Here is a 12773-nt window from a genome sequence, read left to right on the forward strand (position 1 = left end):
CTTCATGACCATCAGTTTACTCATCTTTATTGGCTAAACCCAACAAATTCCACCATGTCTTGGAGATAAATCTGCTCATAATAGTGTATTTTGAAAATGTTGTTGTATTTTACTGGCAATTCAACCCAACAAGGAACCTTTGGGATGTGGTGGAATTTTTTTATTTATTCTTTTAAAGTTATATTTTTGGCCTTTTTGCCTTCATTTGATAGGACAGCTGAAGAGAGACAGGAATGTGGGGAGAAGAGAGGAAGGGGAAGACATGCAAGAAATGGTCGACCAGCCAGGGATCAAACCGGCAACCCCTGTGACGAGGACTGTAGCCTCTGTATGTGGGGCGCTTAGACTGCTAGGCCACCAGTGCCCTAGGGAAATTTAAGAAAAAAATCTGCAGCAGCATCATGATACATAACATCCACCCAATAATCCAACCTTAGAAGCAGTTAATGAACAGCTGATCCCAACACATGATCATGTTTACAATTGTGGGTTTACTATTAGTGTCAGTCATTGTGATTGGAGAAAGGAGAAAGCCAGGTGCTTAGCACAAATGGTTGATTAGCCCACTTTGGCTGGCAGTCGGCAAAGTACGACTCAAACAACGTCGATCACACACTTATTTCTTATTTTCTCCCTAGTGAGTTCACACACTCACACGCTAGTTGCTGTTTCACTCAGTGTCAAATAATGATGTCATTACTGTTGCACATTTTAAATCTGTAAAGCCGTCCGCAGTTCTTGAGCCCACTAACACAGTTCAGCAGCTGGGTGATCACAGTGTGCCACACCAGGATTTAATCGGCTATTTAAGCACATCACTTTTTAAACAAATACACAGCCAAACACCATTAAAAAATATAACTGGAGCTTTTGTAGATACTTCTTGATGACATCTGTACAATGAAAACAGTCTTTCTCTCACTCTCTCCTGTGAGTCTCTGTAAGTGAATGAAAAAGTAGGAGGTGATGTGAGGTAATCTGGATTTTTTTTATGTACAACTGAATAGTTTTTAAGCCCAGCTGCATAACCTGTCTGTTCTCCGTTCTCATCCATTTACTTGTTCCTCACAGCCTTGGTTCAAGTGTTACACCAGCCTTAAAGTTAAAGTGATGGAGATGTTTTCGCATGCTTGATAAATACTTTAGAGCAGCGATACTCAACCCGCGGCTCGCGAGCCGCATGCGGCTCCTTTAAGACTAGTTGCGGCTCTTTTAAGTCCACTTAAAAAAGAAAAATCTAAAAAAAATCTTTAAAAAACGAAAAAGAAAAACATTGTCAGCAGAATTCATCAGCATTTCATTATCGCTCACAAGTCACACATCAGTCATGACACACTTCAGTCATTAAGCCCCCCCCCCCCCCATCCCTCTGAACAACCAATCACAAATTATTTCAGGTTTCCCGCTCGATTGCTGGTGCGCGAGATAATTGCTCCGTCACACTTGGAAAACTAGCTTACAGCACTATGCAAAAATGGCAAAGGAATACAAGAAACGAAAATATGAAGAGGAATATCGAACATTTAAAGAGGACTGGGAACTCGAGTTTTTCTTCGTCTCCACCGGTTCGGGAAAATGCATCTGCCTGCTTTGTGACAACATCATTTCACAATTTAAAAGGTCCAATTTGCAGCGCCATCACGACACAAAACACCCGATTTTCAGTACCGACTTTCCGGAAGGTGGAGAGCTGAGGGCGGAAAAGCTGGCCAGACTCAAACAGAACCGAACTGCTCAAAAAAACTTTTTCCACACTAATACGAGTGAGAGAGCGACAGAGGCATCCTACAAAATCACACATGAACTGATGAAAAAGATGAAGCCATATACTGATGGAGAAATGGTGAAGGATTGCATACTGCTGGCTTGTTCAACGTTGTTTCCTGAGAAAAAAGACCTGGAACGAGAGGCAAAAAAAATTCAACTGTCGGATTCTACTGTAGCTAGGAGGGCATCAGACATTTCAGAGAACATTGCACATACTCTTAAGGAAAAACTGTCATCCGCTGAGTTTGTCAGCCTTGCAATGGATGAAAGCTTGGATATCAATGACACGCCACAATTACTCATCTTTATCCGAGCGATCAACAGTAAGTTTGACATTACAGAAGAACTGCTTGACATGGTTTCACTGGAAAATGGAACAACGGGTATTGAAATAAAAAACGCTGTGCTGGAAACATTAGAAAAGTTTAACATTGGACCAGAAAAAATCACAGCATTCACAACAGATGGCGCACCGGCGATGCTTGGTAAGAGGAACGGAGCCGTGGCCTTGCTGAAAGAAACGCTGAAAAACGGCGGGGCTGCTGCTGAGGGTATTTTCTCATACCATTGTATTGTTCATCAACAAGCCTTGTTTGCTAAGTTCAAATGTCTGAATGAAGTGATGGCAAATGTAATCGAAGTGGTTAATTATATAAGGGCCCGTGCAAGAAACCACTTAAATTTTAAACTGCTGTGTGAGGAGTTTGACACTCACTATGGAGATTTGGTGTTACACACCGAGATCAGATGGCTGTCTAAAGGACGTATGCTTGCACATTTCATGGACCTGCTTGAACCCCTGAAATCCTTCATTGTCGGCCAAGGGGAGACTTCCCGATTTTCCTTTTTGGATGATAAAGAGTGGGTGCTGTCTGTTGCGTTCCTGTGTGACATTACGCAGCACTTGAACGAACTTAATCTCAAGATGCAAGGAAGAAACAAGACCGTGTATGAGCTCTACATGGCTGTCAGTGTATTTTCTGACAAACTGGATGTACTCGAACAAAGTGTCCGTGGTTCTGATTACCGTTTCTTCCCCACCGTGCAGAAAGTGATGGCGATGCATGCAGACGCTCTCCTGCCCTGTCAATCACAATTCTGTGACGTGCTAACTGAGCTCAAGCAAAACTACACATCAAGATTCCACGACTTCAAGGACCATAGCAATATTTTTCTACTTGTGAAAAACCCATTCCTGGTTGAGGTCAATGAAATGAAGCAAATAAGCGACCAGCTCGGACTTGTGCAGCTTCAAATGGAGTTCGTGGAGTTAAAGGGCTCAGATGAACTTCAGCGTCAGTTTCGGATTACAGATGTCGTGGACTTTTGGAAACTGGTGGGGCATCTCCCAAATATCTCCAGACTGGCAAGACGCATCATCTCAATGTTTCCGTCCACATACCGGTGTGAAGCAGCATTCTCTGCGCTCTCAAAAATAAAATGTCGCAACCGAAACAGATTGAGTCTGCAGCACACAACAGAGGCCCTTCGGATCGCCGTTTCCAGCGCAGAGCCCGACTTCAAATCACTTGTGCGGCAGAAGGAGTGTCAGAAATCACATTGAGTGTGAAGTAAGTACAACATTACTGTTCTGACAACCCCTGCTGTCTAATATCTGCTGTTATATGGACAGTGATGATCAGTAAACATGCTGTCTGTTACCGTACCTGCTGCTATGGACAGTGATGATCAGTAAACATGCTGTCTGTTACTGTACCTGTTGTTATGGACAGTGATGATCAGTAAACATGCTGTCTGTTATCTGTTGTTATGGGTAGTGATGATCAGTAAACATGCTGTCTGTTACTGTACCTGTTGTTATGGACAGTGATGATCAGTAAACATGCTGTCTGTTATCTGTTGTTATGGACAGTGATGATCAGTAAACATGCTGTCTGTTACTGTACCTGTTGTTATGGACAGTGATGATCAGTAAACATGCTGTCTGTTATCTGTTGTTATGGACAGTGATGATCAGTAAACATGCTGTCTGTTACTGTACCTGTTGTTATGGACAGTGATGATCAGTAAACATGCTGTCTGTTACTGTATCTGTTGTTATGGACAGTGATGATCACTAAACATGCTGTCTGTTACTGTATCTGTTGTTATGGACAGTGATGATCACTAAACATGCTGTCTGTTACTGTATCTGTTGTTATGGACAGTGATGATCAGTAAACATGCTGTCTGTTACTGTATCTATTGTTATGGACAGTGATGATCAGTAAACATGCTGTCTGTTATCTGCTGTTATGGACAGTGATGATCAGTAAACATGATGTCTGTTATCTGCTGTTATGGACAGTGATGATCAGTAAACATGCTGTCTGTTATCTGCTGTTATGGACAGTGATGATCAGTAAACATGATGTCTGTTATCTGCTGTTATGGACAGTGATGATCAGTAAACATGATGTCTGTTATCTGCTGTTATGGACAGTGATGATCAGTAAACATGCTGTCTGTTATCTGCTGTTAGTGATGATCAGCAATGTGTGTTTTGTGGTTGCAGTGAAAATAATAAATCACAGTTATTGCACTGTACATTATGCTTTTCATTCCTTAGTAACATATTACTATTATCCATATTCTCAAATGCATAATGGTTTCAGGGAGGAAAGGAGCGTTTTTGGATTGTGGCTCTTGCAAAAATATTTTTTCGTCAATGTGGCTCCTGATTAGGACAAGGTTGAGTACCACTGCTTTAGAGGATCTGCTGGAGATATAGTTTTGCATCACACACTGAGGACTCTGTGTTCAGACAGAACACACATTTTCTGTCTCTCTTTTGTCTTCATGCAGCGCCTCTGTGAATGTATTTTCCCAACAAATTGAAGCAAAAATTGACGTTTAAGAGAGTGTGCTGCGTTTTTCCCAGTCTCCACTTTCTTCAAACTGCCAACTTTTCACAGAGGAGGACAGAAGGCGAAGAGAAGGATATAATTAGGGGGAGGTTTGGGGCCGAGGTCCATCCCAAGAGAGCTGGATCTGAGGTCTCACTCCCTCCACTTCCCACAATGCACTGCAGGCCAGGGGGAAAGAGGTAGAGGAGGCAATTAGCAGGTAACACGTTAGCAGGCACAAGGATCTGTTTTAAGCTGATACAGGCGGCTGCTGCTGGTGACATTTCAACGGGGGGAGAGCAGAGTCGATTAAGCTTCTGAGGAGGTGTTTGTACAAGTGCTGATAATTACCCTCAAAAAAGTATTTCATTTTACAAAGACTGCTGTATTTAGAGGTTATCTTGTAATAAAACCATTAAGATTCACAAACATTCTAAACAAAGTGTGGTCATCATCAGGGAAGTCCTGGTGATCCTGGTTAACAGGTCACCAAACTGGGCTCTGGTCAGCCTCATAGCTCATCCAGAATCAGCCATGTTTGGTTTCTGCTAGGGTCCATACATGTGGACTGTTTTTTACCAATGGAAATAAACACAAATGGTTCAGCAATAAAAACCAGTTAGAGCGTAACCAGTTGAAAATGTGCTCCCCCTTTGGTCTGGAATCATCAGAAGGATTGAAGTCCTCTCTCTGACACTTTTTTCATTAAAGAATATAAACTTTATCTAAAGTGAAAACAAGGGAGTGGGATGAAAAGTGGATGCTCTACTAAATTTTTTTTTTCAAAATGGCTTGTCCCCACTTGGTGAGTGTCAAATGATAGTGTCCTGTTGGTATTATACAGAACAGAATGTGTGTGTATGTGTAAGAACGAGAGAGAGCTGGGGGATCAGGTGGGACTTATTTATTGTATAGTAAATTTCATTGTGTGTTGTGCAATTATCTAAACACACACACGCGCACACCTGAGGGCATTTCTCAGCATCCACCCCTGCATCTTTATTTCGTTCTCATATAATTAAGCTCAAGTGTTTTTAGAGCCGCCCCTCCCCCCTCATAAACCCACTGCCCGCCCTCTTCACCCCTGGTGTGTTGTCGCTCATTTACAGCACACACTGAAAACAGACTCGAGCTAAAAAAGGCGTTTATTAACCAAGCATTTGACCCAATTGGCTTGCTATGAAAACACCTGGGCGTTAGATTGAAATTTAATTGCTTCACTTAGTTAACCCACTTAAGGACCGTGTTGAGTTTAGTCTGCTCAATTTGTTGGGATCAGCAGCTTTGTGCGCCAGGGATGTTGTAGGCTTGGATTATGGATAATTACTATTAATTACCGGCTGATACTTTTGGCTTTGCAGCCTCAGTGAGCAAAATGGAGCAGTGTCAGGACACGGCTGAATGGAATTATGAGAATAATGGCTGGAGTGATAGGAGGAAAAGGGCATTTAGTTTGAGACACAGGGCACAGGGCTGCTTTGTTTTTGTTTGTTGTTGCTGCCATCATCAGTGGGGAGGCGCAATATGTCGCCTGCACCCATGGTGTCAATCAGAATCCCATTACTGCAGAGGTCAGAGACACACCGCTGCAGGTAAGCTCCGGCTGCTCCGCTCTCATTTCCACCAGGATAAAGAAATATAATAAATTTACACCAAACAATATCTCCTGTCTCTCTGTATTTCAAGGAGAACTTTAAACTCCTGCTGGATAAAAGAAAATGTTTGCTCCTTTTTCTCAAACAAAATGAAATCAAAACTTCAGTCAAGGTTTTTTATTTTTTTTGCCAGTGTAGCAATTTGAGCTCACAGCCTCATGGGTAATTTTATGAATACATATCAGGACCTTTAGCTCGCAGCCGGTGGCTGGCACGCTCAATAATGCCTGAGGCAATATCACTCTGAGAGAACCACACAAAAACAAAGATGCCTTGGCACCATGAATATTTATTAATGGGCGATAGTGGAGCGCCGTACAAAATGACAGACTAATAGGTGGATGAAGAAGAGAGATATGAAAAGAATGATAAAAAGACTGATGGAAAGTCAGGAGAAGAAAACCAACAAAACGTTTAAAGTGAAGCAGGCCCACAGCACTGTATGCAGTGGAACCCTGGATGAAATATGTTATTAAAATGCTGCTAAATCCACGTTTGTTTGGCTCAGGAAAGGCTGTTTCTGGTGCAGCAGTGAGCAGAGGAGTCTCCCCTGGTATCCACATTCAGGAGCCACCACTGATTGGCAGCACAACAGCTCTGGTGGGTTTGAGACCCTCAGGGCCTCACTGGCGGTCTCCATCATTATGCCGAAGGCGCTATCATTTCTGGATGCTGATTAAAACGTTGGCGAGGTTAAAAGAAGCTGAAGGTTAAACCACAAAGGGCTCCATGTGAAGTCAGTTCACACCACTTCGCCTCCCACTCGTCTCACTCACAGTAACAAGACTTTTATAACAGCGAGGCAAAGACACACTGAACACGGCTGTGAAGGATCCTGATTTTCTGCTTCTAATAGACATTGACTCAGCTCAAACCACTTTAACCATTTTTCAGATCGCTCCCTTTTTTTGTGTCAGAGTGGGCAGGAAATTACTGAGATTGTGCAGAGACTGTGTGTAAGAAATGGATGTCTTAACTGTGGCGTTTCCCATTGGTTTGTGGACTGTGAAGTTTCCAATATGGCATTTTGGCCATTGCCATCTTGTTTTTGTTTGTTTGTTTGTTTTAGAGCCAGAAGCAACCATATTTAGACAACGGGGTGGATCTAGAGAGAACAACGGGACTGGCAGACCCTGAAGTATTACAGTTTTACATTATGCCCAAGGCCAAATCATTAGCTGGCAGTTTTATAATGAAAGACTCAAACTCTAACTGAAAACTAATGTGTGGTGATAGGTCACCATAATAGTTTACCAGTATAGAAGTACCTACATGAGCTTGCAGCTTGTACCCAACATGCTGAGCCAATGACAGAAGAATAACTGACATCAATCTTGACTCCCATGTACAGGCTGCCACAATTACATCAGTGTAACACAGAGACCAAAAATGATAACTAACCTGGTATGGTAAGCACAGTCACAGATATCTGCTGATCAGTGCTAAAAATGTAAAAGCTCTGTGTCATCCTTCTTGGACGTCCTGTGGCTTTAATGAAGTGCACAGAAAGACAGATTAATTGTTAAGGTGAAGTGCAAGGACTGTAGCTGAGGTGACACCCAGCCAACAGCTAACAGCTACCACCTGTAACTCAAACAGGCCACGCCCCCTATTCTGACTATCTTTAATCATTAACCTAATGTGAACAGGTGAGTTCTTTATAAAGTAAGCCTGTGCAGTTGTCATGAATAGAGAAATAAGCTATAGACCCAAACTGTTTTTGTACCAGGCTGTAAACATGTTTATCAATGCTGTAAAGTTGGACATGTTTACATGGGGCTCTTTCAGGACTGACTCACTTTAAGAGAAAGCCTCTAGTGGACACAGCAGGAACTGAAGTTTTTGGCGACTTAAGCACTGACATCAGTCTTCATCCACAGAAGCTGCTGCTTGGATCTTTGCAGTACCTTTAATGCAGACTGTCATAGTCTGTTCACTGAAAAATTGACTCAGTGAGAAACTACAAACAGGGTGTGAAATGAAAAAGAATATCTGCTCCTGTTTCTTTAAGTATACCATAGCAATGTTTTAACATTAAAGGCTCTGTATCAGGATTGGTTTATAGAAAGCTGTCAGAATAAAAGTCACTTAGGGTCAGCTTTGAACATTTTTAACCAAAGTTATAAATATCTCTCAAAGATGATATCATATTTTATCAGTGTCAGGGAGGTTTTGAGTGTCAGCTGCAACCTAAAAATGAGCTGAGCAGCATAAGTTATATATGTTGATAAAAAATATATGTGATATGATGAAATAACAGATTTAGACAGCTTACTTTTGCACACCATATATTTAATTTACTACTTCTTCCAAATGCTGCATGTCCCAATATACCTATGAGATAGTAATAAGAGAAGCATGAACTAAATGACCATCTATTTTAAACTCTGTTGATGATGAACTTCAAAAGACACACAATCATGATGACATAGGGATCTGCGGTACCCCAACATAGAACTAGTGTGTCACAGAATTCAAGCTGCACCTGCTAATCTCCTGCTATTGATGACTGAAATTAAACACAGGGCTGGGTGAGTAGCTCAATCAATTAATTAATCAGCACATATTACTAATTGAATAATCTGTTGGGGGCAATGCAGTGAGGGAATGAGAAAACATAAGAAATCTGGGTTTTATAATTTATGCACCAAATTCAAAATATGACAAAGCAATAATTCTCTAAATAAGAAACATAGACAAAAGATAACCAGGCTCAATATAACAACAACTTCATGGACTGTTGAGCAGCAGTTGGGCACACTACTACTACACATAATAACGGAGTACCTTCAACCACACTGGAAACCTCTGTTTGATAGAGCAGCACATGTTTCAGCATGATAAGCTGGCTCCATGCCTAAGTACTAAATCACACACCTTTCTTTTAAAGCTCTCTGTACTGCAGCTCACCTTTACAAAGGTCATACTTTTCAAATATTGTGCAGACAACCACAGGACAAGTAACTGAAGATTTATAATTACATTACAACTATGTTAATTATGAGCCAGCTCTCATACATACAGGTAATAATGTAGATGTATGCATTTAGTTACTTGTGGTTTCAGTTTCTCTCTGGTGTACCAAATATGTGTATATGTCTAGTTACTGAATAATTTGTCCTCTTGTTCATTTTTCCCTCCCCTTTCAAATATCACACAGACCTGAAATTTTGTCATGAGTCAGTTTGTTCAGGTAGCAATTGCAATCTTCTTAGCTTCGTTCTTTATAGACTGTGGATGGGTCTATTTTTCATGCTTTGGTAATATCTGTGGTATAGTGACAAATGATTCTACATCAGACTGAATATTTCTGAGTTTAGTGAAGCCTTTATTCGGCGAACTTAAATTTGGAACAAGCAGCAGTTACGATTGCTATCAGGGTCAAGGGGACCTGAATGATTTAAGACTTTCCTCCAAATTATTTAATTAATGGGAGGATCAGGCTAAGCTGTGGTGAAGCAGAATGTGCAGGGTGAGAGAGACCAGCTGTCGTTCTCACTAAGATGTCAGTGAACACAACTGTGGGGCTATCTGTGTCATCTCCCTCGTCAACACCTCTCCCTCCATCTTTTCTCTCTCTCTCTCTCTCTCTGCCTGAGGAGCAAGCGCAGAGATGCCTTTCACCTGGGCCCTGGTTAGAAAAAGCAGCTGAATGAAAGGGCACTTTGAAAGGTTTGAACAGTGCCAGTCTGTCTGTCTGCCTCTCGGCATTTTGTCCCAAAATAAACAAACACAGTTCCATTAATCTGTGATGAGTCACGCCTGTTGGAACTCAGATTTTTTAGTTTGTATTTTAAGTTGCAGCCAGTGTTGGCACACGACGCTGACTCCTGGTACGCTTTAGAAACAACAAGGTTATCTTTGAGAATCAAACACGATTCAGCTTCAGAAGTCAAACAGAGAGGGACTGAAGCTCCACTCTCTAACAGTAGGACACCAGAACAACAGGAACAGATGAGGTGGGGGGCAAAATATGGCAGATACTGCTTAAAACGACTGAACCTCAGTGTGTCTCAGTCAGAATAAGGAAAGAGGACACCTACTGGGACACAACATTGTGAGACAGTACAATAACATACTGTAAAATACAGGGCAGTGAGAAGGGGTACAGTATAATACAACACAATATGGTGCAATGAAATATGTTATGATTTAGTATTGCATTGTGGTATGATATGATACAATACAGTATAGTATAATACTGTACAATATAATATGTCAACATACTATGATAGGACACAACATGCAATACTATATAATACAATATAATACCAAACAGTATTACACGATACGGCCAAATACTATATGATGCCATACAGCACAGTTAAGAATGCTACGGTACGACCAAATCACATATGGTACAGTAAAATACAGTACCATGTGTTGGCATAAGACCATGCAGTACGATACGATTCGGCATATTCTCTGGGTTTTTTTTATATCAGAATGGCAAGCTCTATGGATGTTTTACAAACAAAAATGAAGACAACTTTTTTTCAATCTGGCTTTTCATTTGGAGTCACTGCTCTACATTTTAATGATTTTTAACATTTGTTCCTCTGCCTTAAAAGTGCTATACAAACTGGACTGGACTGGACTGGTCTGGACTGGATTGGATTGGATTGGACTGGACTGGATGCAATCAATCAATCAATCAATCTTTATTTGTATAGCGCCAAATCCCAACAAATGTTATCTCAAGACGTTTTTATAAACATAGGAGGTCTAGATCACTCTATGTCAAAGTAGAGTACAGAGACCCAACTTCAAGACAAGGTAAGACTCAGTCTGACCCCACCTTAATCCATCATGAGCATTGCACATCGCAGTATTTAGCTAGATACAGTGGTGAGGAAAAACTTCCTTTTAAGAGGCAGAAACCTCAGGCAGAACCAGACTCATGTTAGACAGCCATCATGCCTCGACCGAGTTGGGTCTTGAAAGAGGGATAGAGGAGAATAAGAGAGAGAGGTGATAGTGATGAGACGAGTAGTAGAAGCTGGAGCCTACGGCAGCTCAGTGGAACCTACAAGACAATGGAGCTCTGGGACTCCAGAAAGGTCTAAGGGTTAGTTAGTAACTTGGACTTGGACTGCATTAGATTACAGTACAGTTTATGTGCGTATGAATTTGTAACCTGTGGGAACTAATTTGTTATCTGCAAGAACCGATTTGCAATTTTTGCACCCAGATTGGATTTAAAATGTGTGTGCACAAATTACAAAAATTTAAGAATTACAAATCTGCAACCATGGATTTTTTAGTATCTGTAGGCGCAAATTATGATCCGTTCCCACTGATAACAAGTCAGAACGACCAGATTATATACTGTGCACAAGTATTTGCATATAGTTCCTTTTTTTCTTGTCCTGGAACTCTGTAGGACAGTTCAGCATACTGTATGATTAAATATGATATAATATGATACAAAATAATTCAACTTTACTGTCATTTTCATTACAGGCAGATTACATGTTTTTTTAAACATAGGAAAAACTCATAGTTGGGATGAAGGTGCTCAAATTAGTTTGGAAAAATAAATTCATCCTTGAATCCAGCAGAAGTACAGATACCTGTGTTGTACATGTTATCTTTGATGAAGGTTTAAAGTGCCGGCTCTGAAACATCCTCAAGATCTAAAAGTAAAAAGTGTCCCCCTGAAGGACATTTCTGCCGGCTGTTTCTGCGCTACACTAGCTAAGGCTCACCTCAGATTAGAAGACTATGAAGGTGAAATCCCTCTGACGTCTAATAAAGGAGAAATCATGAGTATTACCCTTTTTTATGTTCAGAACCATGTGTTGTAAAGGAGGAGAGGTGGGTTTGTTCTGCTGGAAGATAACAGACTTTTAAAGAATCCTAGATCATGAAAAAAAATGTTTAATGAGAATCTGTAGCTTTTCAACACTTCTTTATGGAGTTACATTTGGTGAATCATAACAAATTATACAATATATCAAAGCAAAAGCAGAAGAAAGAAATGCAGTGGGTGAGGGGTAATGAGAAGGTCATTCCTTCTCCAGTAACCTAGTAATCATGACATTATAGTTTTAAGGTAAGATATTGTGTTTGTTTCTGCATATGATCTGGTGAGAATAGAAGAGATCCTGTTGTTACATAAAGTTTTTAAAAACCATCAGATGTTGTGTAATTGCACAGTCTCAGAGTTCATCACTGAGTCATGTTGTTTTCTGTTAAAGTTCGTTAAAAAGTGTAAAAACAATTCAAAGTTGTCTGCACTCCTGCGAGGTCTTTCTGCTGCTGGAGGATCATAAATTAATTTAACAGGTAGATATCCCCTCAATGCTCGTCGAGCCGCAGCAGAAAATGAATTTGCTGAGTTTATTGTTAAATGGAGGTTCTGGTGAGCCGGATGTGAGGGAGGATTTAGTGCACCTTCAGGGAGCCCCTCTTTCCTAACTGGAAATATGCTTCTGAGATCTCATCTCATATTAATTTGTCATAGTGAACGCAGCTCCTCGCCGCCCTCTGGCTAACTCTGAGC

At 40.9% G+C, this 12773-nt stretch overlaps 1 protein-coding gene across 1 annotated transcript in view; it reads left to right on the forward strand.

Moving 5' to 3' along the window:
• ntng1a (netrin g1a) overlaps window positions 1-12773 on the forward strand; it is a 337096-nt gene that overhangs the window by 285997 nt on the left and 38326 nt on the right. The window lies entirely within an intron of this gene.

Source organism: Notolabrus celidotus, chromosome 17 (assembly GCF_009762535.1).
Source record: "Notolabrus celidotus isolate fNotCel1 chromosome 17, fNotCel1.pri, whole genome shotgun sequence".
In the NCBI taxonomy this organism is placed as follows: domain Eukaryota; kingdom Metazoa; phylum Chordata; class Actinopteri; order Labriformes; family Labridae; genus Notolabrus; species Notolabrus celidotus.